Source organism: Chlorocebus sabaeus, chromosome X (assembly GCF_047675955.1).
Source record: "Chlorocebus sabaeus isolate Y175 chromosome X, mChlSab1.0.hap1, whole genome shotgun sequence".
Taxonomy (NCBI): domain Eukaryota; kingdom Metazoa; phylum Chordata; class Mammalia; order Primates; family Cercopithecidae; genus Chlorocebus; species Chlorocebus sabaeus.
Window position 1 is genome coordinate 96,674,584 of NC_132933.1, and position 25,777 is coordinate 96,700,360.

The 25,777-nt window shown below is 39.6% G+C and overlaps 1 protein-coding gene across 5 annotated transcripts in view; it reads right to left on the reverse strand.

Moving 5' to 3' along the window:
• KLF8 (KLF transcription factor 8) overlaps positions 1-25,777 on the reverse strand; it is a 261,395-nt gene that overhangs the window by 52,374 nt on the left and 183,244 nt on the right. The window lies entirely within an intron of this gene.

A 25,777-nucleotide genomic window follows, 5' to 3' on the forward strand; every position in this document is an offset into this window, starting at 1 on the left:
CTGTGCCCTTTATTTTAAAAAAATAAGGAAACGGAGGCCCACAGCCCAGTACTTTTGAACACATAGGTCCACTTGCTTAGTTGATATTTCTGCCTGAATGTCTTCTGTGCATCTCATCTACCTTCCTTTCCCCAAAACACTCTGTTCTTCCTCCTGTAGTTCACCAACTACCTGAATGGCACCACCATACATCCAAGGCAGCACCCTGGAACTCATCCTTTAACCTGCTGTGATCTGGCCTTTGTCTACCTCTCAAACAGGAGAGATTTTGCTGTTCTCCTGGGCTTTACCTGGATTACAAATCCCTGGGAATTCCAAGCTGTTTCTAATCTCTATGCCTTGGGTTGCTTTACTTTCTCTGACTGAAATAGATGAAGCTCCCTGTCCACCATTTTTTTTCTTTTTTGCATGTCCTTCCAATGAATCTGTCCAGTTTCTTGCAAGGACTAACTCAAGGTCATCTCCCCTCCTTACTTAATTTCTTCAGGCAAAACTGACCATTGCTTCCTCTGCACCCTTCTCTACCTCGGGGCACATATTTGTTGGTATAATTGCCTCCCCCTACTAAACTATAAAGTCCTTGAGCTGAAGCATCAGGTGATCTCATTTCTGTAACTTGGATGCCAGGTTATATTATTATTAACAATAATAACAGTTATTGAGCATTAACTGTGTACTAAACTCTGTTGTAAGCCTCTTATGTATATTAACTCATTGAATCCTTCTGACAATCCTATGGGTAGACATTATTGCTATTCCCATGTTACAGATGAGGAAACTTAGTGACAGAGGTTAAATAAATACATATGCATATGTATTTGTTTCATAAAAGAATGTCCCTGTAGTAGGGGTTTCATAAATAACTCTCTATCTCACTATATCTCTTCATCACCACCTGTACCCCTGCCAAGCTTACAAGGTAAGATATATTGAGATGGAATCATACAGAGAAGGGTACAACTCTCTACGCCTTCATTTGAAAATTTTACTTTATTCCTTGGAGGCTTTGTTTTTCAATGTATAAAATTTGGGGAGTATTATCCAACATAGGATTCTCACCACTACAGCGAAGGCTATTTTGAGCAAAGCTGAAAAGTTTTCTCTTAGATTCAAGTGTGTAAAATACATTAAGCGGTTTATATCAATAATAAATGCATTTTTCGTGATGTGCAGATGAAAATGAGTAGATTGCTGAAGTAACATTTTGAAAAGAGTAGCCACTACTAGCCCTGAATACAGTGGGTGTGCCTTAAGGTCATCGAGTTACTTATTCAGTCTGAAATAGCTTTTCAAGAAGGCCGATTCATACACAGATAGCTGAACAGTTTATATTTTATTAAAAGTCTTTATTGTTAACAAATTTATTTTAAGCTCTAGTTTTTTGTTTGTTTTAGAAATACTGCCTCACCTTTATTTGTGGGGAAAACTTAGACCTTAGATGGCAAATTCAGTTTTTGCAAAACTTGAAGTTAGTGAAACTTGGAAAAACAAACCCAAGATCCTTTCCCATCTGTTCTTCCATCCATTCAGTCAATACAATGTATTGAGCACTTGTGCTTCATCAAGAACAATGCTAGGTGTTGGGGGCGGGGGAGGTGGAATGAGAACATCCATTCTAAGAGGCTCCAGTGGAGGAACCCTCAATTCCACTGTATGCACACAGCCTATTAGTCCACATTTCCCCCTTCAAGTCTTTTAGAGATGGCCTCTGTCTCACTCAAATTAGGACCCAAAGGTGGTTCACAGGGAACTATGAAACCCATGACCACAGTTAATGTCAAAGGCGGGAGTTTGCCTTTATATTCTTTTACTCTTGACACATAAAAATAATCAGCATGTGATTGGTGTTGTCTATGTCACACGAAAGGGTGTGAAAGAGTAGGTATGGAGAACTAGAAGTTTTGATAAATTTCCCTGTCCTTCTAGGAAGCACCTCAGGCTCTCCTTTCTTTAGCTGGCTAGAATAAACAGGAACCAAATAGCAACCTGCGATATTTTCAACTCCTTCCATACCACCTTATGCCTGAGGGAGACTGCTTGAAGAAGCAGCCTGTGCTTTCCTCTATATATCCAAGGAATTAGATGAGGAGTATTAAATTAAGTGTGGAACCCAATGAAAAGCAGCTGATAAATATGCAGACACGATTCTGGGCCCACATATGCTGTTCTTCCCTTCCTCTCTTTCTCCTCTTCATCATCCTGCTTCTCCTCCTCCTGAAAGCCTGCTGACAAACTACCAGGGTGGAGCCCAGTCTGAGGGCTGGAGGAAGGGGAGGAGGAAAAGCCTCAGTAAGAGGACTCCACCCTCTCTGCTCCCAGTAGAACAACAACAATAAAAAAAAGAAGGCTTGAGAAGCTGGGGCTGACAGGAAGGTGGGGCAGAAAAGGGCAAAGTGAGGAAGGGTGGGTAGATGGGAGGGGAGTTAGGACCTCAGCTGGGTAAAGCTGGCCTGGGGATGGGAGGGAAGTCAAGCAATATATAAACAGAAAAATCTGCATTCATTAAATCACTGTTGTTTGTGGAACAACAAAAATGTAGCTAAAACCAGGGCATAGTTCAGACCTAGTGGGAACAAAATTGTCCTCCTCACCCACTTTTCTTCTTATTCCACAGTTCCCCAGAGAGCATATCCCTTCTGCGAGCTCAGCTAGAAGGAGACCTTTTGCCCCTTTGCTAATGTTGAACCAGTGTTAAGTTCCTCACATGCCCCAGAGGACAGCGCTAAGGTTACTGACAGCAAAAGATAAAGATATTTTGGAGAAGGAAATCTAGTTAGCTGAGAGAAGAAAGCCTGGAAGGAGATTGCGAGAATAAAACAATGATTTAGATTGCAAACTGTGCAACGCTGCGCAAGTGCCTTCACATCTCAAAACATCAGTTTCCTCACCTATTTCTTTTAAAGATATCTTATTACTTCACAGAATTGTCAAAAAGATTAAATAAGATGCAGAGGTGGCTTTACAGTAAAATTAATGAAGCTTAAGCTTTACGCCCCTTTCCAAGACTCCGGGAGGGATCAAACATCGTGTTTTTCTTAAAGATGGTCCCCAAAGTGGTATAAGCTTCCAGCCCCACAAAACCTAGATTTCTAGGCCCCCAATGAGATTATAGCCTACAAAGCACAGTGTCTGGCACAAAGAAAGCTCTCAATAAAGGTTAACTAATATTCATGGCAATGGCAACTGTGAAAACTACCAGCTTTAGGTTGAGTCTCCTTCTGGTCATAGATATTGAGAACATGCTCCCGTATTCCCCATAACCCTTGCCACTGTATGTGTAAATAAACCAGTTTACAAAAATCAGCAACTAAACTGCTTGCTTGAGACATTCAGAGGCATGATTAAGTTTGGTTTAGGAATGGCCAATGGGACAGAAACATGTGGCCAGGGTTTGAAATTCTCCTGGCATGGCACCATCCCAGACAAGCTCTAGCAGGTCTGCTGAGTCCTATAAATTTAGTTGTGCCTGAGGCTGCTATCTTTATGACCAAGGAGCTTGACTAGGTAGGGGTGTGTGTGCGTGTGTGCGTGTGTGTGTATGTGTGTGTTGGGGCTAGGGGGTTGAGTGTGTATGGGTTTTTAACTCCATTTTGGACCCTAGATACCACCACACCCATAAATTGGAGGAGGGAAGAGAGAAGAAGCTTTATAATCAACAATCAAGTCAAACCAGAAAAACTGCACCTGCAGAAAGGGATAACATCCTTGGCCTTGTCCCCAAAGTGTATATTCCTGAGTCAGGGAAAGAGCCTATTGTGTATACAAGAAAAAGACTTGCAGGCCAGACACGGTGGCTCACGCCTGTAATCCCAGCACTTTGGGAGGCCGAGGTGGACAGATCACGACATCAGGAGTTCGAGACCAGCCTGGCCAATATGGTGAAACCCGGTCTCTACTAAAAATACAAAAATTCGCCAGGCATGATGGCGCACACCTGTAGTCCCAGCTACTTAAGAGGCTGAGGCAAAAGAATTGCTTGAACCTGGGAGGCGGAGGTTGCAGGGACCTGTGGTCACACCACTGCACTCCAGCCTGGGCCACAGAGTGAGACTCTGTCTCAAAAAAACAAAAAGAAAAAGACTTGAATTACTGCTTTAATATTAAACAAATAAATATATGAGATTGTCTAAGGAAATGTATAAATAGAACAGGAACTTTTTTATCACTGAGCTAATCCAGAGAGGCGCCAGGGCTCTGAAGGCCCCCAAAGGCAGGCTCATGCTTATCATCCTTGTGTTACTTACCACAGGCAGCTCTCACTTCCCCAACAGAGGGGTGGTATCCATCTTTCACTGTCCCCTAAGCCAACAGGAGATTGGCCTTCACCCTTCTTCCCATTGCAGTCTTATCACTTCCCTCAGAAAGTAAAAGGGAGAGAAGAAAGAGGGTGGGGAGGATGTCTTTGGTGCTTTCTTAAAACCTTTCTGCCAACACACCTATTGAACTACTGCAGCCTTATTTTTCATTTCCTCTGTCCTTTGTTTGCCCAAATGGCCTTGCATTGTGGTAGTCCTTTTCCCTCAAGTCAATACCACAAATATAGTTGGAGCAGTTTACCCTGGAGCCACAATAACAGGATATTCCCTTCTCAAGTCAGGCCAGCAGGGTATTTAAAAGAGTATGCCAGGCAGATTAGCAGTAGTAATTTACTTCCTAAGGTGAAATAAATTATTTGATCCAAGATGAGAATCTAATTAGTATGTTATGGAGATATAGGCAGTCATACCTGTTTACATGATATAAACACACAACTAAATGGCCAGGAGTATGTGAACAAGTGGGGAGAATATACACAAATATACTGAAAATAAAACAATGCATACACACATATTAGCAAGATTTAGTCATCCAATCACAGAATGTTGGCATAAGAAGGACCCAAAGAGGTTATTTCATCCAGTGGCATTCATACCAGGTGATTTAGGTGGTACATAGATAAATATTTTCTAATAGTATATATTTATTTGTATGGCTACCTTCTATTTATGGAGAGTAAAACTAGCTTTCCATTTATGGTAATGCTATTTTTGATAAAATTTATTTTAGTAAAACTTGTCAGTGTATTTAAAGAAGCATATTAAGTAACTAATGATATAGGTATTACTCAGATATGGTCTAAATCATGAAGTTAAAACATAAATAATTGAATGTTAGCAAACCATGATTGAATTAAATTCTACTCCCAATTCAGGAGTTCCCTTATTTAGACACCTCTGTCTGGAGGAGAGTCTAACCCCAAAATCAATAAATATCAAGCAAGCTTGCCTCCTCCTCCTGTGTGCATGGCAGAATTGTGAATAGAACATGGCATTTTTCCACTGAGCCTAGGTGAAGCCTTCTACTCTTCTTCCTTGAACCTCCAGTTTGGGCTAATGGGCCCTCTTCTGACTCTTACAGCACTCTGACATATTTCTCTCAGAGGGCTCACTGCAACGTAGTATACCTTTCTTTTTATGTGGCAGTCTTATCCATTTGACTGTCAGCTCCTTGAGGCCAGGAGTCTAGTAGTTCAATCACCTTTATGCTTTCAACTCGGAACACAGTGCCTGTCATATGACAAGTAATAAAAGTTTGTAGAATGGAATAATTTAGAGCTGCAAATGCCTGGATGTGAATACTGACTTTGCCACTTACTAACTGTGTGACCTAGGACAAGTTACTTAACCTATCTGGGCCTTGGCTTCCTCCTTTGTAAAGTGAGCGTAATGATAGGACTTACCACACAGGATATTGAGAGAATTATGTAACTTAATACATGTACATAAACATGCTTAGAGGAGTACTTGCCACAGACTAAGCACGATATAAACTTTTGCTATTATTACGTTGAACTGAAATATGCCTTTTTAATATTTCCACCTATTGGTCCTGGGACTCATTCCTGGAGAAACATAGAACAAATCTATTCCTTCTATGTCATGATCCCTCGAAGGTCTCACCTTTTGTCCTCTCCCATAAATTTCCCTGATTGCATAATCTATCTCTTGCATAACATAGTTGTCACACCCCCTTACCACCTATTAGTTGGTTGATTACAGTAAAATAATAAAGACTCTTAGGCCAGGGATGCCATCTCACAGAGACCAAGGTGCTTTACCATATAGTTTACCGGGTAAACAAGTGTAAGGGTGAGAATAAATGTCTCTATTACCAGAAAGTCAGAGATGGAAACAAAGGATGGTCACCCATCCTTTATATTATATTATTATATTATTTAAATATAATAATGAAAAAATTGAAAAGATCTAAATGTTTAATACTGAGATATTGAGTAACTAAAATATAGTACACCCATATGATTGATGCACTGCTAGGGTCTAAGTATATGTGTGCCCTTCAGATTCATATGTTGAAATCTTAACTTCCAATGTGATGGTATTAAGAGGTAGGACCTTGGAAGGTGATTAGGTTATGAGGGCTCCACCTGCAAAGATGGGAATAGTGTCCTCATAAAAGGGCTTCAGGGAATGAGTTCACCCCTTTTTACCCATCTGTCCCTTCCTACATGTGAGGAGGCAGTGTTCATCCCCTCTGGAGGATGCAGCAACAAGGCACCATCTTGGAAACAGCGAGCCCTCACCAGACACCAAATCTGCTGGCACAGTGATTTTGGACCTTCCAATCTCCAGAACTGTGGGGAAAAAAATTTCTATTATGTATAAATTACCAGGTCTGGGGTATTTTGTTATAAAAGCAGGACATAGTAAGACATAGACATTATATAGCCATTAAAATTTAAGTTTTTCAAGAATTCTCAATCACTACAGAAAATATTTGCATAATAATATTAAGTGTAAAAACAGGACATAGAAGTATAGTTATACTATCATTTACATTTTACTAGACCTACACACATGTCATTCATCTTTGCCACAGAAACAAACACAGTTTAGCATTAAAACAAAGGATATCTAGTAGGATTATAAGAAAATTTTATTTTATTTAAAAATTTTTCTATAAAGATCATGTATTGCTTTTATAATAAAAAAAATCAAGTTGGACATAGTACTGTAGTTGTAGGTAGCTGAAGGATTATGGTGGTTTTTATTTCTTTTATTACACTTCTTCATTTTTCAAATTTTCTATGACAAATTTGTAGTATTGATATAATTAGATAAAACAAGATGAACTGTTTTTAAAGCAACATCTTATCATAATGTTCATTTACCTGGGTCATATCAGCTTTAGGAAAGAATACTCAAGGAGCATGAGTATGTAATACCAGTAACAAGAACCACCATAACATTTCTTACCTACACTATCAAAATGACCTCCTAATTGGTCTCCCTAACCGTTTCTGCCCTCATGCACCGCAGCTAAAATTTATCATTCCAAAATCAGAAATTTCTCAAAGGTGTCTCATTTCCCTCAAGATAAAATGTAAGCCAGACGCCATGTTTTACTCCTGTAATCTAGAACTTAGGGAGGCAGAGGCAGGAGGATAGCTTGAGCCCAGGAATTCAAGACCTGCCTGGACAATGTAGTGAAACCCTGTTCTCCACAAAAAGAAAAAAAGAGACAAAAAAATATAACAAACAAGTGTAAGGTAAAAACTAAAATCTCTTAATGTTATCTACAAAAAACAACAACAAAAAAGCCTTCAGAAATAGCTTGTGCTTTTCTCCCTAGTCTCATCTCCCCAACTAGGATTTGCCGCTTGCTCAAGACAATGCTTTGCAAGGGAAAGCACACAAATCCTGGCTACATCTTTCTCTCTGCTTAGAAATTTGGCTTAGTAACAGTAATCACAATTTGTAATTAGGTATGTTATGTATTTGTGTGATTATTTTTTCTATGCCTGTCTCTCCCACTAGAATCCTTACTGTGAAGGCAGAATCTAGGTGAACTTTACTCACAAATGTGATCCATTGTTTGAAAGAAAGTAGTTGCTCAATAAATATTTGCTAAATTCATTGACTGACTAACTACATGATATCCTCATTTGCTTTTTATTGCAGTGTTCATCTTTGACTTCTCTGATCTACAAAGCTCCTGAATATGCTGGAATGGCAAGGGGCCATAGTGTTGGGGGTAGGTTAGATTGTAGTAAGTTATTTATTCCTATTAATGATAATTGGAGTAAGAGTTTGAGGCTGAAATTAGTCTACATTTCTGTAATAATAACTAACATGAATAGTGTGCTTGCTATGTGCCAGTCATTTTTCTAGGTGCTTTACATGTAGTAAGCTAGTACCATTATCTCCATTTTACAGAGGAGAAAATTGAGGCAGAGAGAAGTTAAGTGAGTTTGCCAAGATCACATAACATATCACTCCTTTCAGTTGTTTTGATTGTAGCTGGATTCAAAGAACATGGACCATAGGACAAGACATGGATCCTCAGAAATGAACCCTAGAGGTCTGGATAAGTAACTATTATAAACCTGTACAAGTTTTGCCAAATGACAATCCTATTTGCATGTTCACATCTGTCCTTGGCCACACTGTGTTGGAATAAGGCCAGGGGAGGCGCCTCTAGTCATGATCCAAGAAGGAATAAAACAGGAGGCACTTTTCCAAGGTGACCAAAAGAGTCATTTGCTGTAGAATTATTTTTTAATTTAAAGTTTACTTCAAAACTAGTTCTGACAATTCTAGCCAGTATTATTTTTCCCATTTTAGAGCTCCAGAAATGCACAGATTTATTTTTTCCATGAAATAATCAATATGGCTTATTATGCTTATGTGCAAGTAAGGAAGTATAATTTAACTTAAATTATTTTTCCAAGAATACAAATTAATATATTAAAGATGGAAACCCAAAATGTCAGATTCTTTATTCAGATAATTATATAAACTATGACAAAGCACAGAATAAAAACATAAGAGTGTTGTATAATACACATTTGTGAGAGAAACATGAACACATTTGATAAAATAAAAGGCTTATGTGAATAATAGTACTTTTTGTGTGTGTGTGTGTGTGAAAAAGAAGTGCCTCTCAAAGAATTAAGATTCTATGACAACACTTAAAACTTCAGTATCTGGGCTGGGCACAGTGGCTCATGCCAGTAATCCCAGGACTTTGGGAGGCCGAGGCAGGCAGATCACTTGAGCTCAGGAGTTCGAGATCAGCCTGGCCAACATGATGAAACCCGTCTCTACTAAAAATACAAAAAAAAAAAAAAAATTAGCTGGGTGTGGTGGCGCATGCCTGTAGTCCCAACTACTCGGGAGGCTGAGGCAGGAGAATCACTTGAACCTGGGAGGCGGAGGTTGCAGTGAGCGGAGATGAAACACTCCATCCTGGGTGACAGAGCGAGACTTTGTCTCAAAAGAAAGAAAGAAAGAGAGAGAGAGAGAGAGAGAGAGAGAGAGGGAGGGAGGGAGGGAAAGGGAGGAAGGGAGGGAGGGAGGGAGGAAGGAAAAAACGAAAAACAAAAACAAAAGCAAAACAACTTCAGTGTCTTATGATTCTCACACTTTAGCATGCATCAGAATTCCTGGGAGTTCTTGATAAAACACAGATTGCAGGGTGCCACTTCCAGAATTTCTGATACAGTAGGTCAGGGGTGGAACCCAATAATTTGCATTTGTAACAAATTCCCAGGTGATGCTGATGTTGCTATTCTGAGGACTAATAGCAACGATTGCAATTCTTGGAGTACTAATGGCCTAGGTCTTGCTCTTTAGGGAATAAGAACATATATCTTGTTATTCTATTATTGCTCTACAGGTGTTATAAACCGACAAGTGATCCACAGGAAGTACATTCTGTAGATCTTTAGTGCAAGGAATATTTTCTAATTTTTTAAATCTCCATTTTATGAAAGCATCTGATAATAATAGCTACCAAATTAGCACTATACATACATTACTTCATTTACTGCTCAGTACAACGTTGAGATTCCTATTTTACCCTGAGTAGGGACTGAGTTATTATTTGTTTTATAGCCAAGTACATACCAGATTGTAATCTCTACTGCCCCCCAATGTTCAGAGTTAGTCTCAACCTTTTACCAGCTTTTTTTTTTTTTTTTTTTTTTTTTTTTTGAGACAGTCTGGCTCTGTTGCCCAGGCTGGAGTGCAGTGGCACAATCTCAGCTCACTGCAACCTCTGCCTCCTGGGTTCAAGTGATTCTCCTGTCTCGGCCTTCCCAGTAGCTGGGATTACAGGCACGTGCCACCATGCCCGGCTGATTTTTGTATTCTTTCAAAAGTTCTGAATTGAAGTAGGGGGGCAAGGATGGGAAAAAGTGGGAGAAGGTGAGGACACTAGGGAGAGGATAGGGGTCAGCAGGCATCTTCAGCACTGGTCCCTATCTGAATATTTCTGGACACTAGCCTTGTGATAGCTAAGAAGCATTTTCGGTTTTGTTTTTGTTTTTGTTTTTGTTTTCCCATTTATGGAGGTTATTTTTAGCATAGGTCAAGAAACAAGCCTGGCGCTTTAGCAAAGGCTCATTCCCAGTTGCTAATATTTAGGGCTCAGAACCTCTTGATTTTAATAATCTCTATGCCCGCACAGACCCCTTCTGCTGGAGAAGCTGTCATAACTGGCCACTAATCATCTGTGTTTAAGGATACTCCATTCCTCAGAGAGGCCTCAAAAGAGATTTCTTTCATGGACTATCAGAGATGGGTCCTGAAAAATCACTTGGTCAAGGCCTCAAATTCCCCAAAGTTATTAAATTTAAATTTCTGCCTTTATCACCAAATCACAACATTGAAATAATATTTCTTTCTTTTTTTCTGAAAGAATATTTCATCATACAAATTCAAACGTGGAGCCTATGATTGGACTACACCTTCTACAGCACACTATGACATTTATATTTATATATAAGAATATTTTTATCATCTTGTAAATAGCATTCTGTGCGCTTGTGCTTGTTAAAAAATGTTGTTTTGTTTAGTGTGACAATTTAAAATATGCCACAATTTTGAAGACACTATTTTTGATATTTCATTTAAAAAATATTATAAGAATCTCAACAAAAAGAAGTAGCACAAATTCCTTTGACCACTGTGAGGTCTTGGCCTCATGTTGTTAGCCTCTTCCCTAAACCAAATGGATTTTTAAATCTCACATCTCTACTTTCTCAAGATGAGAGCCTAACCTAATCCTCACAAACCCTTTTACAGCTATACAAATCTGAGTGGATAGTTTCTGAGAAGGAGATTTGCCCCTTTGGGACCTAGTGTAAAATTTAAAAAGTTGAATTTTTCATCAATCTTTAAACCTTCCTTACTATTTATGACTAATTACTATAAAGCAAAATAGCAATTATATGTATCAGTAAACATGTGTTAGGTTAACTTTTATGTTCTAAGTTTGACTATATCACTACTACATGATGGGTTCCTTTGATTGTCATAGTATATTGCTCAGATGGAATGATAATCTGCTTATAATAAAAGAGAGGAGTTACTGGTTTTAAGAGGAGATTGGTGATATGTTTATTGCGTTTTGTACACAGGAAACAGTCAATTTATTTAGGAGTTCCTATCACAGAACATGTTTTGAACCAGCGAAAGGACTGTTTTTATCATACCCCAAGATATATCTGTTACTGAGCAGGACTCTGCTCTCCATCACTCTAACCCAGACCTCTTGGCTCAGCTCCCAGAACTCTAGCCTAGGTATATTACCTCACTATCGCCTGTTTGTAGCAGGGGTGAGTTTACATACTTTATCTGATATCTCAGACATTTATAGAGTTCTAAAATAATTTAATCAAAAACATCACAGTTCTTTTATCCCTGCCCTTTGGAACAGGTTACCTTTGGATCCTCTCTACACAGATGCAGGCATTGGTACAGGTTTTCCTTTCTGCTGTTGGTATGTAAAAACAAGTCAAATGATTCTGCCTCACACTAGTGCTACTGATGCAATGGCCGCTCAGTAGTCTTATCTCTGACCTGACTAGTTTCTGAGATGCTGCAAATTCCATCCCCAGTAGTGATTCCACTCTCACCTGGTCTGCAGCAAGTGACTCCAGCTGTCATCAAGGGCCTAGAAGTTTGGACCTCTACCCACCACTCGTCCTTCTTCAGGGTAGTGCCCCTTTTTTTATGCTATCTATCCACATTCCCAATCCTAATTTACTTCTCTATTTCAATGTTCTGCCTGTCGAAATATCTGCTTCTGCTCCAACTCTTGAGTCCAACCAATATCTTTAGCCTTTTAAAAGGTACAATTGACAGCTGGGTGCGGTAGCTCACACCTGTAATCCCAGCACTTTGGGAAGCCAAGGTGGGCAGATCACGAGGTCAAGAGATTGAGACCATCCTGGCAAACATGGTGAAACCCCGTCTCTACTAAAAATATTTTAAAAAATTATCTGGGCATGGTGGCACGAGCTTGTAGTCCCAGCTACTCAGGAGGCTGAGGTAGGAGAATCGCTTGAACCCGGGAGGCGGAGGTTGCAGTGAGCCAAGATCGTGCCACTGCACTCCAGCCTGGCGACAGAGCGAGACTCTGTCTCAAGATAATAATAATAAAATAAATAAATAAATACATAAATAAATAAATGGTACAATTGAGAATGGCATGGAAGAATCCTGGATTGTACAAATCCAATTAGATGGAACCTGAAGCAATCAGCCTCTAATTTGGTTCTATCAGGAAAACACTACCAATAATGAGTCCTTTTACCATATTTCTAATGCATGCTACATATGAAGCATTACCAAGATGTGGCTCACTATTCTTGAGTATGCCTCCAAGATAGGAAGTCAATGAGTACTAATTTTTACTTAATTATGCTCTCCAAGTAGGCAGCACATATTTTCACTATCTCTGTAAAACAGTCATGCACACATTCACATTCCTGGCTACCATGGGCCAGGAGAACCAGATTCTAAGCAACATTAAGGCCTTTCCCTCTTGAAATCCAGCTATTTATTAAACAGATACCTGTTTGGCACATACTATATGCTATGAGAGAGATTTGAGCTAGCAAGGGAGATCAAGGAAGGGTTACCTGAGGATGAGTAAAAGCTAACAGGGAAGGAACAGGAAGATGGAACCTCATAAGCAAAGTCCCTGCGGCAGGAAGGACCATACATGTTCAAAAACAGGAGAGGCCAGAAAAATTGGAGCAAAGTGAGCAAGAGGACATGTAGTATAAGTTGAGGCTGGAGATAAAGGAAGGGGCCACACTATACACGAGTTTATAGTGATCCTAAAGAGTTTTGTTGGCTTGACGTGGTGGCTCATGTCTGTAATCCCAACACTTTGGGAGGTCAAGGTTGGAGGATCACTTGAAGACAGGAGTTCAAGACCAGTCTGGGCAGCATAACAAGATGATGTCACTAAAATAAATAAATAAATAAATAAATAAATAAATAAATAAATAAGTCAGCAGCCAGGTATGGTGGTATTCTCTACTGGAGAAGCTAAGGCAGTAGGATCACTTGAGCACAGGAGTTCAAGGTTACAGTGAGCTACAATCACGCAGCACTCCAAGTTGGGTGACGGAAAGAGACCTCTAAAATAAATACATTAATTAAAACAAAGAGCTTCGTTTTTATCTAAGGAGCCACCAACATTTTAAGCAGAGGAGCAACATGATAAGATATGCATTTTGAAAACATATTTTTGGTTGCATCATAGAGAACTGATTGGAAGGAGATGTGGCAAATTAGGGGATACCAATCAGGAGGCTAGTGCAGGACTTCAGCAATAAAGGATTACAGCTTACAGTAGGTAGAGGAAGTGAAGATGAAGAGAAGTAGGCTGATTTTAGATAAGTTTAGGAGGTCCAATCCACAAAGTTAGGGAACAGATTGAATATTGAAGGTGAGGGAGAGGGAAATGTCTAAGATGATTCTTAGAATTCTAACTTGAGCAACTGGATGAATAGTGGTGTCATTCACCGAGAAACAATAAAAAAGAAACATGTTTGGGGAGGGAATATTATAAATTTGGTTTTGGATGACTTGAGTTTAAGGTGCCTTATAGGCAAGGCCAAGTAAACAACTGGATATGTGGATTCTTTTCTTTTTCTTTTCTTCTTCTTTTTTTTTTTTCTTGAGACAGAGTCTCACCCTGTCTCCCAGTCTGGAGTGCAGTGGCGTGATCTTAGCTCATTGTAACCTCCACCTCCCGGGTTCAAGGGATTCTCCTGCCTCAACCTCCTGAGTAGCTTGGATTAAAGGTGCTGGCCATCATGCCTGGCTAATTTTTGTATTTTAATAGATACAGGATTTCACCATGTTGGCCAGGCTGGTCTTGAACTCCTGACCTCAAGTGATCCACCCGCCTTGGCCTCCCAATATGTTGGGATTACAGGCGTGAGCCACTGCACCTGGTCAGCAATTGGATATGTGGATTTCTGAGAAGCTGTACGCTCACTATGGAGGACCTAAACCTCATAGAGCAGCAATTGCTTCTGGAGACCTCGAGTGTTGTTTTACTCTATACATACACACTTTTCTGAGCCTCAACTTGGGCCTCTCTTCAAACAGTATTTTAGAATTAAGTGAGACTTATTTAGTTTGGAGTCAAGCATTGTTTTATCTTTTGTCCAAGAAACTCGCCTGAATCCTCCGTCTAATTCTTATTGAATTAATTAACCATCTCTACAATAGTGACAACTGGCTCATTTAATATACAGATCACCAATGTAACAGTGGTAGTTTCAAGTTGTCACTTACATTCCCTTAATAACAACAATAAGGGCAAACAGTTATTGATCACTTAATATGAGATGCATCTTAGGGTAGGCTCTGGAGATTCCAAAATAAATTAAGACCTGGCCACTGTCTGCAAAAGACTCATAGTCTACTGATCAACTTGGCAACTTACCTCTGTCTCATAGTACATAATTTAGCAATAGTTTTCTAAATTGAAGGATAATGACATGTGCTGAGCATAACACCTGTTATGTGTCAAATATAAAATGGGTTATAAGGTTCAAGATGTGTTTATGCAAGGAAGGCAGTACGAGGTAGTGGTTAATAGTTTAGACTTTGGAGTTGGACTGCCTGGATTCCAATCCTGGCTCTGTGATGCTGAGTAAATTTTTTTAACCACTCTGTGTTTTAGTCTTTTCCCCTGTGAAATGAGGCTAATTGCAGTACTTATGTGTATCAGCTTGCTAGGGCTAACATAACAAAGTACCACAACTGATTGGCTTAAACAACAGACATTTATTGTCTCATGTTTGAAAGGTTAGAAGTCCAAAATTGGCTGGATGCAGTGGCTCATACCTGTAATCCTAGCACTTTGGGAGGCCGAGGTGAGCAGGTCACCTGAGGTCAGGAGTTTGAGACCAGCCTGGCCAACATGGCAAAACCCTGTCTCTACCAAAAAATAAAAAAATTAGCCAGGCATAGTAGTGCACACCTGTAATTCCAGCTACTTGGGAGGCTGAGGCAAGAGAATCACTTGAACCCAAGAGGCGGAGGTTGCAGTGAGCTGAGATTATACCACTGTACTCCAACCTGGGCAACAGAGTGAGACCTTGTCTTTAAAAGAAAAAAAAAGTCCCAAGTTAAGGCATTGGCAGCACTGGTTCCTATTAAGGTTTGTAAGGGATGGATCTATTCCAGTCCTTCTCCTTGGCTTGTAGATGGCCATGTTCTTCTTATACTTATTCACATCATCTCTTTAAGCATTTATCTGTGTCCAAACTTCCCCTTTTCATAAGGATACCAGTCATATTGGATTGACTGAGGTCATTCATCCACCCTCATGACCTCGTTTTAACTTAATTACATCTGTGATAGCCCTATTTCAAAATAAGGTCACATTCTGAAATACTGGGCATTAGGACTTCATCATATGAATTTGAGGCAGGGGTGTGACACAAATCAGTTCATAACATTATGTCATAGAATTGCTGTGAAGTTTTAAAGAGATAATCCACAAAGTACTTAAAACAGTGACAGGGACAGGAGGCAGAGAAATTCTAGGGAGAAAAAGCTGGGGTCCCTGGCAAGGGCCCCACCCTCAAGATTGAAAAATCGGCCCAAACTGAGAACTTTATATCCTCGTTTTCCCACTCAAATGTTGCCTTTTCCAAAACCACATCTGGCCCCCTCATCCCCCATCCTGTACCCATAAAAACTCCAGGCTTCACTGGCAAAGAGCAGAGAAGGGGAGAAGAGAAGAAGCAACTGAACATCAAAGAGAAGCAGTTTGACTTCAGAGGGATGGCTTGATGGCAGGACTTCAGAGAAGAGTCCAGCTGGAGATGGCTGGACTTCAGGGGAAGCATACCCTCCTGCTCCATCCTCTTCTAGCTCCCCTTCCTGCCGAGAGCCAATTCCATCAGCAATAAAATCCCCTGAATTTACTATCCTTCAGTTGGTTTGCATGACCTGATTTTTCCTGGATACCAGGCAAAAGTTTAGGATACAGAAGCCTATCACACTGATCCTGTGCCCTTGTGAAAAGGCAGAGGGTCCACTGAGCCGTTAAGCATTTAAGCCATCTGCAGATGGCAAAGCTAAAAGAGTGCTGACTGTAACACTCCTTCTGGGGCTTCTGGGGTCACAGGTAACTCCAACCAGACGTTGTCTTAATATTAACTATTAAGCTGTATGTTACCTAATTTTATGCTTACATCTATGACCCATATGAAATAGCTCATTTTAGGCCAGGTGCGGTGGCTCATGCCTATTATCCCAGTAGTTGGAGAGGCCAAGGCGGGTGGATCATCTGAGGTCAGGAGTTTGAGACCAGCCTGGCCAACATGGTGAAACCCCATCTCTACTAAAAATACAAAAAATTAGTCAGGCATGGTGGTGGGTGTCTGTAATCCCAGCTATTCGGGAGGCTGAGGCAGGATAATTGCTTGAACCCGGGAGGCAGAGGTTGCAGTGAGCTGAGATGACGCCATTGCACTCCAGCCTGGGCAACAAGAGTGAAACTGTCTCAGGAAAAAAAAAAAAAAAAAAAAAAAAAAAAGAAAAGAAAAAGAAAAAGAAAAGAAAGAAGTCATTTTAAAAGATGAGAACATGAGACTCAACATCACACAACTAGTAACGGTAGAGTTACTATTCCAATATAGCTCTGACTAATCCCAAAGCTGATGCATGTTTCACTATACCATAAAGCATCGTCAGGTGATATAAAGCATCACCAGGTGATTACTAACTAGGTTACTGTCTATTTGAAACTGACTGCCAGAGAAATATTTTCAGATATGGTCAATTATTTCATGCATCAGTGCCAGGATCTTACTGTCTTCAGGACTCTGATTAGCAAAAGCAATTGATCACATATATCCTTTATCAATCTAATATAACAGCACCTCTAGGCCACCTAGGCTAACAACAATGTCATTAAGAACAAAAGACCTACTCATGCTGAGAGGTGGAGCAAGATGGCAGAATAGAAAGATCCACTAATCGTCTCTCTTCTCCCTGCAAGGACACCAAGTTAACTATCTACACAGACAAAAACACCATCATACGGAGCAAAAATCAAGTGAGCAGTTACATTACCTGGTTTTAATTTCCTATCCTTGAAAGAAACACTGAAGAGATAGAAAAAGCAGCCCTGAGTTGTCAGTGCCACACCTCCCTCAATACGCAGCAATGGTGGTCTCTGGGCATTGTGAGAGGGGAAACACAGCAATTTGAGGCATCAAACTCAGTAGGGTCCTGTTAGAGCAGAAATAAAAACCAGACCAAACTCAGCTGACACCCCTACACAGGAGGAGCATTTAAACCAGCCCTAGCCAGAGAAAAATTGCCAATCCCAGCAGTTCGAACATGAGTTCCCACAAACCTCATCACTGAGGGCCAAAGTGCTCTAGGTTTCTAAGTAAACTTGAAAGGCAGTCTAGGCCACAAGGACTGCAACACTTATGTGAATCCTAGAGTTGAAATAAGCCTAGAGACAGTGGATTGTGGGGGCACACGACATACTGAAACACCAGCTGGGACAGCCAAGGGAGTGTAAGCATCACCCTACCTGAAACACCAGGCTACGCAGTTCTCAGCTACAAAAGAAACCCCTTCCTTTCAATTGAGGAGAGGAGAGAGAAGAGTGGAGTGGACTTTGTCTTGCGTCTAGGATACCAGCTTAACCACAGCAAGATGGGACACTGGTCAGAGTTGTGACACCCCCGTTCCAGGTCCTAGACTCCAGACAACATTTCTAGACACACCCTGGGCCAGAAGGGAACCCATTGCCTTGAAGAAAAGGACCCAGGCCTAGCAGCATTTATCACTTGCTAAATAAAATACCCTTGGGCCCTGAATGACCAGCAGCAATACTCAGGTACTACACTGAGGGCCTTGGGTAAGCCTGAGATTTGCTAGATTCAGGTGAGACTCAGGACATTACCAGCTGTGGTGGCCTCAGGGCAAAACTCCTTCTGCTTGAGAAAAGCAAAGGGGACTTTGTCTTGTACCTTAGGTACCAGCATGGCCACAGAGAGACAGAGCACCAAGTGGGCTCTTGGGGTCCTCAATTCTAAAATGTGACTGCTGGTTGATATTTCTGGACCTGCCCTGGTCAGAGCGGAGCCCACTGTCCTAAAGGATGAGTCCTAGGCCAGGCAGTATTCATGAAAAGCTGACTTAAGGGGACTTTGGCCTTAAGGGAACATCAGAGTCAGTCTTGCAGTACTCCTCATGGCCTGGGGAGACAGTGGCTATAGGGTGAGGCACTTTTGCCTTTGGAAAGGGAAGGAAAGACCGGGAAGGACTGCATCTTGTGGTTTGAGTGTGAGCTCAGTTGGAATACAACAGAACACAAAGTAGAATTAAAAGGTTTTTTACTCTAGCCCCTGACTCCTTAATGGAACTTCTGGATCAACCCGGGGCCTGGGGACCTCACTTCCCTGAAGGAAAGGACACAGGCCTGGCTGGCTTTGCAACCTGCTAACCGTAGAGCCCTAGGGCCTTGAGCAAACATAGAGAGTAGCCATGGAGTGGTTACAGCAGGCCTTGGGCAAGACCCAGTGCTGTACTAGCTTCGGGTCTGACCCAGTATATTCATAGTGGTGGCAGTCACAGAGGTTCTTGTGTCACTCCACTCCCAGCTTTAGGTGGCTCAGAAGAGACAGAGAGACTCTGTACGTTTGGGAGAAAGTAAGGGAAGAGAATAAGAGTCTTTGCCTGGTAACCCATAAAATTCTTCTGGATCTTGTCCAAGACCATCAAGGCTTACCTCTACAAGTCTGCAAGAATCACAGTGTTACTGGGTCTGGGGTGCCCCCTAAAGCAGATAGAGCTTAGATTACAACATCCAAGTCTTTTCAAATATATGGAAAGCCTTCCCAAATAGGATGGCTACAAATAAGTACAGGCAGTGGAGGCTACAATAAATACCTAACTCTTCAATGCATAGACACCGAAGAATATCTACACCAGACAGGGAAAACTTAACCTCTCCAAATGAACTAAATAAGGCACCAGAGAGCAATTCTGGAGAAACAGAGATATGCGACCTTTCAGACAGATAATTCAAAATAGCTGTGTTGAGGAAACTCAAGGAAATTCAAGATACCACAGAGAAGGATTTCATAATTCTATCAGAAAAATTTAACAAACAGATGGAAATAATTAAAAAGAATCAAGTAGAAATTCTGGAGCTGAAAAATGCAATTGGCATGCTGAAGAATGCATCAGAGACTTTTAATTGCAAAATTCATCAAACAGAAGAAAGAATTAGTGAACTTGAAGACAGACGACTTGAAAATATACAGAGGAGATAAAAGTAAAAAAAAAAAAAAATTTAAAATGAAGCATGCCTACAGGATCTAAAAAATAGTGTCAAAAGGACAAATCTAAGAGTAATTGACCCTAAAGAGGAGGTAGAGAAAGAGATAGGGGTAGAAAGTTTATTCAAAGGGATAATAACAGAGAACTTCCTAAACCTAGAGAAAGATATCAATATCCAAGTACAAGTAGGTTATAGAACACTAAGCAGATTTAACCCAAAGAAGACTACCTCAAGGCATTTAAAAATCAAACTCCCAAAGGTTAAGGATAAAGAAAGAATCATGAAAGTAGCAAGATAAGATAAACAAATGACATGTAATAGAGTTGCAATTCCTCTGGTAGAAGACTTTTCAGTGGAAACCTTAAAGGCCAGGAGAGAGTGGCATGAAATATTTAAGGTGTTAAAGAAAAAAAAAACTTATTGCAGAATAGCATATCTAGTGAAAGTATCTTTCAGACACGAAGAAAAAATAAATACTGTCCTAGAAAAAAGCTGAACAATTTCATGAATAGCAGATCTGTCCTGCAAGAAATGCTAGAAAGCATTTCAATCAAAAAGAAAAGGACATAAATGAGCAATAAATAATCACTTGAATGTACAAAACTCACTGGTAATAGTAGATACACAGAAAAATATAGAGTATTATAACACTGTAAGTGTGGTGTGCAAACTACTTTTACCTTAAGTAGAAAAAATAAACAATGAACCAATAAAAAATAAAAACTACAACAACTTTTCAAGACATAGTCATTAAATAAGTTAAATAAGTTTCTACAAATAGAAACTATAAAAAAGTAAAAAGCAGGAGGACAAACTTAAAACATACAGTTTTTGTTAGTTTTATTTATGCTTGTTTGTTTATGGAAACAGTGTTAAACTGTTATTGGGTTAAAATAATAGATTATAAGATAGTATTTGCAAGCCTCATGGTAACCACAAACCAAACAATATACAATGAATCACAAAAAAAGCAATAAACAAAATCATATAACCAGAGAAAATCACATTTACTAGATAAAGACAGGAAGGAAAGAAAGAAGGTAGAGAAGACAACAAAAACAAAAACAAAACAGAAAACAAATAACAAAATGGCAGTGTAAGTCCTTATTTACTAATTTTTTTCTTTTTGGAGATGGAATCTCACTCTGTCACCCAGGCTGGAGTGCAGTTGTATCATCTCAGCTCACCACAACCTCTGCCTCATGGGTTCAAGCAATTGAACCTCAGTCTCCCGAGGAGCTGGGAATACAGGCACTCACCACCATGCCCGGCTAAAGTCCTCATTTATGAATAATAACGTTGAATGTAAATGGACTAAACTCTCCAACCAAAAGACACACTGGCTCAATGAATGAAAAAACAAGACCCGTGGATCTCTTGACTATTAAGAAACACACATCATCTATAAAGATACACAGAGACTGAAAATTAAAAAATGCAAAAAGCTATTCCATGTCAATGGAAACCAAAAAAAGAGCATGAGTAACTATACTAATATCAGACAAAATAGATTTCAAGACAAAAACTATAAGAGACAAAGAATGTAAGTATATAATGATAAAGGGGTCAATTCAGCAAGAGGATATAACAATTTTAAGTACATATGCACCCAACACGACAGCAAACAGATATATAAAGAAAATATTAGAGCTAAAAAGACAGATCCCAGTGCAATCATAGCTGGAGACTTCAAAACTCCCCTTTCAGCATTAGCCAGATCTTCTAGACAGAAAATCAACAAGGAAACATCAGACTTAATCTGCATGGCAGACCACATGGATCTAATAGATACTTACAGAACATTTTATTCAAGAGCTGCATAATACACATTTTTATTCTTTAGCACGTGGACAATTTTCAAGGATAGACCATATGTTAGATCACATACAAGTCTTAATTTCTTAAAAAATTAAAATAATATCAAGTATTTTCTCTGAACAGAATGGAATGAATGTAGAAATTACTGAAAAGAGGAATTTTGGAACTATGCAAATATATGAAAATCAAAGAATATACTCCTCAATGATCAGTGAATCAATGAGAAAATTAAAATTGAAAAATTTCTTGGAACAAATGATAATGGAAACACAACATACCAAAACCTATGGGATACAGCAAAATCAGTAATAATAGGGAAGTTTACAGCTATAAGTGCTCGCAAACCTTCAAATAAACAATCTAATAGTGGATCTTAAAGAACTAGAAAAGCAAAAGCAAACCAAACCAGAATTTAGTAGAAGAAAAAAAAAAAATAAGGATTACAGCAGAAATAAATTAAAATTAAAGTATAATAAAGCAGTGAAACAAAAAGTTAGTTTTTTTAAAAAGTTAAACAAAATTGACAAACCTTTAGCCAGACTAGAAAAAAAAGAAAGAAGATCCAAATAAATAAAATCAGAAATGAAAAAGGAGACATTGGAACTGATACTGCAGAAATTCTAAGGATCATTAGTGGCTAATATGAGCAAATATATGCCAATACATTGGAAAGTCTGGAAGAAATGGACAAATCCCTAGACACACACAAACTACCAAGATTGAACCAGAAAGAAATCTGATATAGTTTAGCTGTGTCTTTACTCAAATCTCACTTTGAATTGTAATAATCCCCATGTGCCAACAGCAGGGCTAGGTGGAGATAATTGAATTATGGGGACAGTTTCCCCCATACTGTTCTTGTGATAGTGAATAAATCTCCTAAGATCTGATGGTTTTATAAATGGGAGTTCCACTGCACAAGCTCTCTTGCCTACCACGATGTAAGATGTGACTTTGCTCCTCATTCACTTTCTGCCATGATTGTGAGGCCTCCCCAGCCATGTGGAACTGTGAGTCAATTAAACTTCTTTTTTTTATAAATTAACCAGTCTTGGGCATGTCTTTGTAAGCAGCATGAGAACAGACTAATACAGTAAATTGGTATTGGTAGAGTGGGGTGTGGCTGTAAAGGTACCCAAAATGTGGAAGCAACTTTGGAACTGGATAACAAGCAGAGGTTGCAACAGTTTGGAGGAATCAGAAGACAGCAAAATGTGGGAAAGTTTGAAACTTCCTAGAGACTTGTTAAATGGCTTTGACCAAAATGCTGAGAGTGATATGGGCAATAAAGTCCAAGCCCAGTTGGTCTCAGATGGAGATGAGAACTAGAGCGAAGGTGACTCTTGTTATGCTTTAGCAAAGAGACTAGTGGCATTCTGCCCTTGTCCTAGAGATCTGTGGAACTTTGAAATTGAGAAAGATGATTTAGGGCATCTGGTAGTAGAAATTTCTAAGCAGCAAAGTGTTCAAGATGTGACTTGGGTACTGTTAAAAGCATTAAGTTTTATGTATTCACAAAGAAATGGTTTGGAATTGGAATTTATGTTTAAGAGGGAAGCAGAGTATAAAATTTTGAAAAATTTGCAGCCTGATATGCAATAAAAAAGAAAAACCCATTTTCTGAGAAGAAATTCAAGCCAGCTGCAGAAACTTGCACAAGTAACAAGAAACCAAATGTTAATCGCCAAGACAATGGGGAAAATGTCTCCAGAGCATGTCAGAGGTCTTCAGAGCAGCTCCTTCTATCATAGGCCTGGAGGCCTAAAGGGAAAAAAATAATTTCATGGGCTGGGCCCAGGGCCTTGCTGCTTTGTGCAGTCTCGGGACTTGATGAATTGTATCCTAGCCATGGCTAAAAGGGGACAACATCTATGTTGAGCTCTAGCTCAGGATGTTGCCTCAGAGGGTTCAAGCCCCAAGTCTTGGCAGCTTCCATGTGGTTTTGGGCCTGTGGGTGCACAGAAATCAAGAATTGATGTTTGGGATCCTCTGCCTAGATTTAAGAAGATGTATGTAAATGCTTGGATGTCCAGGCAGAAGTTTGCTGCAGGAATACAGCCATCATGCAACTCTGCTAGGGCAGTGTAGAAGGGAAATGTGGGGTTGGGGCCCCCACACAGAGTCCCAACTGGAGCACTGTCTAGTGGAGCTGTGACAAGAGAGTCACCGTCCTCCAGACACCAGAATGGTAGATTCACCAACAGCTTGCACCATGCACCTGGAAAAGCTGTAGGCACAATGCCAGTTCATGAAAGCAGCCAGGAGGGAGGCTGTACCCTAAGAAGTCACAGAGGCAGGGATGCCCAAGGCAATGAGAGTCCACCTCTTGCATCAGCATAACCCGGATGTGAGACATGGAATCAAAGGAGCTCATTCTGGAGCTTTAATATTTGGCTGCCCCATTGGATTTTGGACTTTCATGAGGTCTGTAGCCCATCTGTTTTGGGAAATTTCTCCCATTTGGAATAGGTGTATTTATCCAATGCCTGTACTCCCATTGTATCTAGGAAGTAACTAACTAGCTTTTGATTTTACAGGCTCATAGGCGGAAGGGACTTGCCTTGTCTCAGATGAGACTTTGGACTGTGGACTTTTGAGTTAATGCTAAAATGATTTAAGACTTTGGGGGACTGTTGTGAAGGCATGATTGGTTTTGAAATATGAGGACATGAGATGTGAAAGGAACCAGGGGTGGGATGGTATGGTTTGGCTGTGTCCCCACCCAAATCTCACCTCAAATTGTAATAATCCCCATGTGTCAAGGGAAGGGCTAGGTGGAGATAATTGAATCATAGGGGTGGTTTCCCCTATACTGTTCTCATCGTAGTAATTAAGTCTCATGAGATCTGATGGTTTTATAAGTGGGAGTTCCCCTGCACAAGCTCACTTGCCTGCTGTTATGTAAGACGTGACCTTGCTCCTCATTAGCCTTCTGCCATGATTGTGAGGCCTCCCCAACCATGTGGAACTGTGAGTCAATTAAACCTCTTTCCTTTATTAGTTATCCAGTCATGGGTATGTCTTTATTAGCAGCCTGAAAATAGACTAATACAAAATCCAAAACCCAAACAAACAAATAATAAGTCATGAGATGGAAGCTGTATTAAAAAGTCTCCCAGTAAAGAAAATCCTGGGACCCAATGGCTTCACTGGTGAATTCTACCAAACATTTAAAGAAGATCTAACATCAACCCTACTCAAATTATTCAGAAAAAATAGGCAAAAAGGGAATACTTTGAAATTCATTCCACAAGGCTAGTATTGCTCTGATTCCAAAACCAGACAAAGACACATAAAAAAATTACAGGCCAATATTTCTAATGAGTATTGATGCAAAAATCCTCAACAAACTATGAGCAAACCAAATTCAACAATACATTAGAAAGACCATTCACCATGACCAAGTGCAATCCCTAGGATGCAATGATGGTGAAATGTGTGCAAATCAATCAATATGATACATAATATCAACAGAATGAAGGATAGAAATGTATTAAAATGAGTATTATGACAGACATTAACTGTGTTCAGATTTTATTAAGTTAGCTAGTTTCTATTTAATATTTAAATCTTCCCATAATGAATGCAGCGATGAACTGTAAAAATCAAGATAAAATAAGGAAATCATTAATAGGGTCAAAGCTTTTATTATTACTATTATGTATAAGCTGATAAATGGTTGCTTCTTAAGAAAAAATACATCCAATATTAAAATATATCCCTTGTTATACTTAGAGCAAGTTATAAACCTCATTTTTTTTTGACGGGAGAATTGTTCCAGTGAATCATTTATTTCCAATGAACCCCAGACATAACAAGCAGTCTAGTATCTAAATTTTATTAGATTGTTACCATCACACTAATAGACAATCTTCATATTCCACAGAATAAAACTGTAATATCTGTATGTCATTTTCCATCTTGATTTCTCTGCTCAGCTTCTAAAATTAGAACGAAGGTGGGGAAGGATGGGATTAACACAGATTCAGTAAAGTATGTCACACATACTCTCCCCCAACCCCGTCCCCAAGCGGTAGGTTACCCTTAAAATGAAACAGATCAGTGGTCTCCATTTAGAATCAAACTGTTGTTATCTAGAGAGAGTTTAATGTCATACTATGGAGATTAAGCTTGACTTTGTATTTTGCTGGGCAACTTACATTGGAACTTTCATAGGACAACAGAAAGTCTGACAGAGGAACTTAAAAAAATGAAGGAGAAAAACCATATGATTATTTCAATTGATGTTGAAAAAGCATTTAATAAAATTCAACATCCCTTCATGATAAAAAAAAAAACCCTAATAAAACTGGGGAAACAAGTAACATACCTC